The sequence below is a fragment of the Cebus imitator genome, unplaced genomic scaffold, assembly GCF_001604975.1.
Source record: "Cebus imitator isolate Cc_AM_T3 unplaced genomic scaffold, Cebus_imitator-1.0 Scaffold202, whole genome shotgun sequence".
NCBI classification, from domain to species: domain Eukaryota; kingdom Metazoa; phylum Chordata; class Mammalia; order Primates; family Cebidae; genus Cebus; species Cebus imitator.
In genome coordinates this window covers 2,307,276-2,315,318 of record NW_016107517.1, presented here as the reverse complement: position 1 = coordinate 2,315,318, position 8,043 = coordinate 2,307,276, and the positions used below count along the sequence as shown (strand labels likewise).

The window sequence follows — 8,043 nt, the reverse complement described above, 5'->3', positions numbered from 1 at the left end:
TTATTTTTTCTCTCTATGCATTGGTTTAGATATTTTCTGTTAAACTACCTCCGCATTTGTTAACCCTGTGCTCTGCTGTGTTTAATCAGCTGTTAACCCAACAACTGAATTTTCACTTTAGCTATTGTATTTTTCAGTTCTAGATTGTCTATTAGATTCCTTTTTATAGATTTCAATTTATTGTTGGTATTTTTTTTAATCTGTTTAGTTCATGTTTCCCCCCATTTTCTTGAGGACATTAATCTCAGTTATTTTACAGTGTTAGTTTGCTAACTATAATTGCTTGATTATATGTGAGTTGCTTCCATATTCTGACTGATTGTTAGCCATATTTTCTTGTCTCTTTGGTAGATTTTAAATTTTGCCAGACAATGTGTGTGAGAGGACAATAGAGGCTTCAGCTAACGTTATTATTGATCAGAGAGAGTTCCCTCCTTTTCTGTTCCACAGATGGAATGAGGTGTCGGTAAACTAAATCCGATAAGAATTTTCCATTTTAGAAAAACATATTAGACCTTGGTTTACTTTTGTTTCTCTACTGAGGCTTTTATGGGCTTTTCATAGAGAGTCTTGTGAGTCTCTGCTGCCTTAGTTCCAAAAAAAATGTGGGAGAACCAGATATACCTTCCAGAGATTCACAGCCCAGCTCTCAAGTGATCAGTCTCATAGAGATGAAAAATCTGGCAAGTGTTTTGATGGAAAACAGTTTATGTGCTTCAGGTAGGGCTTCTTCTTCTAGTAGTTTTTTAAAAAATAAATTACCAATCTTTAACAGCATATTGGATAGCCTATGAATGTATGAACTTGACAGGCATTGCCTCTTTATGGTTCACAGTTTTTAAAATACATTCACTTTACTGGCCATTATCCTCTGAAAGCTGATTTTGTAATCTTGATAAAGTGAAAGTGGATTTTGTAATCTTGATAAAGTGGAAATCAACAAGATGGCTTCATGGATAATGTATCCTTTTTTCTCTTTTGGAAAATTATAAAACTATTTTACATATTTATGAGGTACATGTGATATTTTGTTGTAGTCATAGAATGTGTAATGAACAAGTCAGAATATGTGGAGTATCTATCACCTTGAGCATTTACCATTTTTATGTGTTGGGAATCTGGTTATAAAGAAGCTTTATTCAAAATCATCTTTGTTAAAGTTTTAACACTGAAGCAAAAGTCAAATATTCCTACATGAGATACAAGCTATTCTTGCTAACAGTACAAATTCTGTCCTATGGGTATAAGCGTTTTCAGGTTTTTCCCTTTCTATGAAACCATTGAAAGGAAAGCTTTAGTATGCGATAACTCAGGGGCTACTTTGTACATGTCATTTTATAAACAAACATTTTGACAAGTTGTATATGCAGGCCATAATCAAGTCATTATCTCTTATGTCAAAGACCTATTATTATTCACGGATTCAGAAAATTCATTTTATGTGTGTGTTACCAGGTTGCAGTAAGCCAACAAATACAGAACAGGTTAATAGAAATATATGTATTTTCTTATCAGGTATTTTTTTTTATTAGAGCAGGATACATACATATATACGCATACACGTATATGTGCATATATGTATGTATATTTCCATTGATATAATATTCTAGAAAATGCAAACTAATCACCAGTATCAGAAAGACAGATCAGTCGTGGTCTGGGGAGGGTCAGGAGCGATGAATTACAAAGGGGTATGAGAAAATTTTAGGGTGATAGACGAATTCACTATTTTGGTGGTGGTGATGGTTTAATGGGCTTATCCATATGACAATACTTAACAGATATTCCAGTTCACAGTTGTTTCCTATGAGTTTAACCTTTGAGTTTTAAGCCCCTCCCCCAATGCAGTGTCCTTTCTCATTGCCACATCATAAACCAGTCTTTCCCCTGAGTCACCCACATACAATTCTTGCACAGCAAGTCATGATGGATCTGTGTGTGTGTGTGTGTGTGTGTGTGTGTGTGTACACACGTGTAGTAGTGATGGGAAAAAGAAAACAAAACACCCAACTTGTGTTGTGGCAAAAAGAGGTTGCAGTGATGGTAATGAATGAACGAAAGAAAACCAATTTATCTGTTAGGAAAAGACTTCCGCTTGCTTAAAAATTCTGTTTCACCTGATTAAGTTTCACTATAAAATGTTTTCTTTTTCTTTAAAAAAAAGAAGATGAGAGAACAATAATTATTTTTAAAATTTTACATTAAAGAATACTGGAAACTTACAAAGAATAAATGGAATGTGTAAGGCCCATATAAGGCCTTAAGTTGAAAACAACATGCACCCATGAACTTGTTAAGTAACTTGATAAACAGAACACAATCAACATCCTTTAAATTTTCTGTATACCTCTCATTCTACCTCCTTGCTTCCCCCGAGACAGCTACTCTCCTGAACGTTAGTGTTTCTATAGTGTTAGCATTTATGTTTGCCTACGAAAAAATACATTATTTTGCTTCATTTAAAAATTTTTATAAAAATAATACGCCGTTCTTCCTTTTTTCATTTTATGTTTTGTTTTTAAGCGATATCCGTGTCGATATATGTAGCATAACTTAGTTTTCACACTGTGTCCTATTTAGCGGTGTAAATACACTGTAACTGATGTATTCATTTTTCAATCAATGAATTTGGGGACTTTTACTGGATTTTTGCTATTATGAAAAATGTTTCTCTGAGTGTTCTTGTACTCACCTCATAGGGTGTGTACTCTAATATTCTTTAGACAAAGTATAAGCTGAATCTTCAGGTAGGCACATGTTCAAATTGTTTTCCAAAGTGATTGCAACGATTTATATCACATCAAACAGAGTTTCTACTTGTTGCCAACATCTGGTTTGTTAGGCTTTAAAGATTTTTGCTTACCTAGGAAATGTAAAATAGTTTCTCTGTAGCGTTTCTGATTTCCTTGGGTTTTTAAGTTAGGTATCTTTTCATTTAGATTATTGGTCTTTCAGGTTTTCTCTTCTGTAAAATGCCTGTTTTTGTCTTTTTTGTGTATTTAACACTTATTTTTTTCTTCCGAAGTGAATTGAGGCATTCTGCATGTTTGTGTTACTAATTCTCTATAAGTTATTTGTGTCATAAGTATCTTCCTCTTCTGGCTTGTCTTTTTTTTTAATGATTTTTTTTTTTTGATGAGTAGAAGTTTTTAGTAATAATGTAGGCAAATTTATTAATCTCTCTATATTTTTAAAGCCTTTGAGTCTTTTTAAAACTTTTAATTTTACCATTATGATTTCTTATTTTAGATAAATATATTCTTTTGTATTTTATTCTTTTTTAATTTTTATTTTTTAATTTATTTATTTTATTTGAGGTGCATACTATATCTGGCATTTCTCCCTATGTTATCCCTCCCCTACCTCTCCACCCCACCACTGTCTCTCCCCTACCCACCCCAACTGCCCCCAGTGTGTGATGCTCCTCTCCCCGAGTCCACGTGTTCTCGTTATTCAACACCCACCTATGAGTGAGAACATACAGTGTTTGGCTCTCTGTTCTTGTGTCAGTTTGCTGAGAATGATGAGAGCGAACTCCCATTCACAATTGCTACAAAGAGAATAAAATACCTAGGAATACAACTAACAAAGAATGTAAAGGACCTCTTCAAGGAGAACCAGAAACCACTGTATTTTATTCTTAAAGACGGGAAGTCTTGCCTTAGTATGAGATTCATCTGAAGCAGATCTTTTTTCTTTTCTGCATGGGATGAAATAAGGAACCAATTCTGTTTACTCAGGTATGCTTTGCCAGTTGTCCCAGAAATTGTTATTAAACAACGCGCATTGCCACCTCTGTCATACACTAACTTTCCATTCGTATTTGTCAGGATAGAAAACATTACAATGAAGTAGCAAAGCTTGAAATCTCAGTGACTTAGTACAACAAAAGTTTATTTCTCACACTTGTTAAGTCTGAAGTTGGTCATTGGCTCTTTTTGGTGGTTCTCTTAGAATGGTGACCTTATTGGGGATCCGGGCCACTTCCTTCCTGGAACCCTACAAGCTGGGAATTATTTCCTTCCATAGCTTCACGTATAGGAGAAAGATAGGAATGATGGAAACTCATATGAGCTCTTAAATGCCCTGGACCAGTGGCTTGGCCCCAACTATAAACAAGGGAGGCTGTCAAATTTGGGGAGCATATATACATTTTTAATGAGCATTAATTATCTCTGCCATATCATCTAAGTGTGGACCTCTTTCTGGTTTCCCTATTCTGTTCACGGTCTATTTGTGTATCCTTGCAACAATTCCTTAATTGCCAAAGCTTTGTAATACGTTTTGATATCTGTTTGCACGAGTCCCTCATCAAGAAATATTGATGAAAGGAAAAAGACCATAAAATATTAGGAATGAACAGGGATGTATAACTATGGACATGGCAATATTTAAAGATAAGAGAACACCAAAAGTGACTTTAAGCCAATACATTTGAAATTTTAGTTCAAAGAACAAATTCCAAGGAAAACATAAGACTAAAGAAAAAATAAAAAATCAGAATAGTTTCATACAATATTAAATATTTGATTCCACAAAGAATAGCTTGTACAAAGAAAATAGTTTCTACAAAGAAAATAATTTACCTGAATGATATTTCAGTGAGTTCTACCAAATATTCAAGCAATAGATAACATCAATCTTAAAAATTTAAAAGAAATGCATTCTAGTATATTCTATGAAGCTGGAATAACATCAACACCAAAACCAGAAAATCCCATTATAAGAAAATAAAATTGTGTTTCAACCTCGAGGTACAAATCTTAAAATAAAATAAAATAAAATTATCACTGTATAACCTGTAGTGATTTTAAAAAGATGAGAATTCATTACCATGTTAGGATTATCCCAGATATAAGGATGGCTTAATCTCAGACAACCTATTAATATTCTATATCATATATAGAGTAAGGGAAAAACTGAAATTAATAGATGCAAAAATCATTTTTCATAGTATCCAATATCTATTCTTGATACTCTCTTGGGAAACCAGGAAGAGAGGAGGTCATTCTTAACTCGATAAATGATGTCTACCAAAAACCTAGAAGTAAATTTTGTACTCTGTAAAACACCTGTTCTCTTTAAATCAGGAGCAATACAAGAATTATTATTATCAATTATTTTATTTAATGTTTTACTGGAGTTGCTGGCCGATGGAGCAAGATAAGAAAATGACAAAAGTAAAAAGCACTGTAATAAAATGAATAGAGATGTTATTATTTGAAAATAATATGACCTGTCTACATGGTAAACCCACCAAAAAAATGCCTGTTTTTTACTGTTGAGAAGCTAGGTCATATTTGACAATGAAGAATTCTGGAATAAGTTGTGTTTTATCAAATCCCTATTTAATTGCATAGTACATAGCACTGGAACTAATGAGTATGAGAGCCATGCAATAGCATAAAAACTACTTGTTAAGTCAAAAGGGATTATAAAGTCTTATGTACATAGAAAAAAAGAGTAGATGGGAAGATTGCAAAATGCTGAAAGGAGCTAGGTGGCAAGATCATGAATTAATTTTCCATCTTTTCTTTATGTCCTATATCTTTTGTGTTGCAGCTGCGTATTTTTTATAATAAAAGTATTTTTAAAATCTGTACTAATGAGAATCTTTGGAATCTTCCTGCAGATTTAGTGATGCCCATTGACTTGTGTCACAGAGCTGTTGAAGACAATACAGTTTCACCTAACATTTAACTGCACAGTAAGTCAGGCACATTTATTGGGCTGTGGCTCATACTTAGGGCCTGACATATAGTGAACACCAGTAATACATCATCTTACCTTACTAAACACATTAACTTCCTTATTCACTGAAATAACTGAAAATGGCACTACACCCAAAGTTCACAGAAATGTACATCGAGGCACTGGGATACAGTAAAAGAGAAGAAAATGAAGTTAAACAAAGTCTGTAGATCCAAATCCCAGTCTTGGCTTTCCCATGCTAGGCTTGGTTTCCTATTTCAAAATGTGAATAGTAAGAAAGTGCCATGTTTATAACATTGATTTGTCATGAGGGCAAAATGAAGAACCCCAAGACTCAACCCCCAAATTAGAGGGCCTAGAAGAGATGGTAGAAGCAGTTTCCTTTGGATGTTCATACCTGTTCAAGTGCCCTTTGTTTGAGTTATTCCAGGGATGGGACAAACACTGTCTCTGCATTGCTGAGTGCTTCATCTATTGTCATGAAGGGTTTTTTTACACTGGCCTATCCGATGTCTACCCCATTGCCCTCATTCCATCTCTGGGTTAGGGTACCATGGTTCCTAGCATAGCCTGGTCACTTCCGGGTGTGCAGATATCAATCCCCTTAGCCTAAGGGCCAGTGGGAGAGCTTAGCTGGTCTTCTTTGTCCATGAACAGTCTTTGTTATTGTTTTCTCTGCATGCCATGACAGGAGAATATCTGAGGGCATTCTCCAGGGACGACCTTCCTTCGTATCAGAAGGTACGCTTCCACCAGGGCAGCTAAGCACACAGCCTTCTACCACACATGATTCATGGTGGACATCTTAGTCAGTCCACACTCTGGTATTTGTTTGGTTTTGTTTTCCAGCAGTGCTTTGCATTTTCATATGCCCTGTCCTGTACATAACAACATGAGGTTAGGGAAATAAGAATGGGATTTTAGATTTGTCTGTATTAAGTCTCACGATGTCAGATTTGGCCTATGGTTCTATCTTAATGGCATCTCTTGGGATCCTGATTTGCTCTCTCAGTGAATTCACAGTCCATTTCAACTCCAGGATTCCCAGAATGCGGCAAGCTTGCCCGTTCTGCCCTTCTGCTGTAGAAACCTGTTCTACACCTCCCAACTCCCTCCTCAACCCCTGCCTTGGCCTCGAGCCATTCTCCTTTCCTGCATCATGGCCTCCAGGAATATTACCACACACCATCTGCACATCATCTGGTTCTTTTGGCCAATGCTCACTTGACAAGTTTTTTGGGCTTCAGTTTCCAGTACTGCGTTCTAAATTTGTATTTGTTTTCTTGGGAAAATGTATTCCTTATTCCTTACCCTCCCTTGTTTCCTGCATTCCTCTGCTCTGTACTTTCCACAATTGAAGAGTGCCATGACCATGTCCATACCCAACCTGGCTGTCTCTTTTCTGGGAGGAGAGGTCAGCTCCATACCTGAGAGCCAGGAGGATGGAACCAAGTTCTAGATGGAACTAACCTGGAACTGAGTGTGAGGCTTGCCAGTAGAGCACACTGTTCAGATTGACCCATTTACCATTGAGTACGGGTGTTTATACATGTAACCAACTCTACTAACCATATTCTTCGTTTTGCTCACAAGACAGATATTTGTGGATACTTACATGAAGTTCTGATTCACTAAATTCACAGCATTTAGCGGTGGTAATCTCACCATCTAATAAGCCCATCAAACAAATATTGTATGAGCTTCACCAGACCTCGCTTGTTCTTAGTCAGTTCATGCTTTCTTTTGGCAATTGCAGCTTCACTAAGTGCTGAAAGACTATCCCTGTCATCATTCATCTAGAATCGTTCCCATTCCCTCATCTGTGCTTGCAAAATCTTTTAAACTTGGTGATGGATGTGGAAACTGTCTGGAGGTATGAAGAATTAAGGCATGGCATTCTCCCCAGAGGTCTGATAGAAAGCTGAAGACACAGTGCAGTCTGGAAGAGTCATAGGGATGATCTGACTTGGTCATGTATCATTGCCTGGAGCAGGAGTATGATTAGCAGGCAGGCACTCAAGCTAGATCCTTAGGGCCTCACCACAAAGGTTACCAGGCAGCCATCAGGCACAGCATGGTTACTTTTCTAGCATAAAGAGACAAAGGTTAAACTAATGGAATGGTTCACACTGGAAAGCATTTTGGAGATCAGGTCGACCAGCGCTTACTGTGTTACTGTGCACCCAAGTCACCCAGGAAGCTTAGTCAAATGTGAATTCAAATTCAGTGGTTCTGGGGTGGGCCCTAATGTTCTGCATTTCCACCATGTTCCCTGGCGATGCCCTTGGCTCATGGGCCACACCTTGGGTCCCAGGAGTTTAGACTATACTG

General features: G+C 36.6%; 1 protein-coding gene across 1 annotated transcript in view; it reads left to right on the top strand.

Moving 5' to 3' along the window:
• The first annotated feature begins 5,683 nt into the window (after positions 1-5,683).
• Positions 5,684-8,043, top strand: part of IL1R1 (interleukin 1 receptor type 1) — an 80,060-nt gene continuing 77,700 nt past the window's right edge. The window contains exon 1 of the mRNA XM_017547865.2: positions 5,684-5,707. The gene's annotated coding sequence lies outside the window, so the exon portion shown is untranslated. The remainder of the gene's footprint in view (positions 5,708-8,043) is intronic.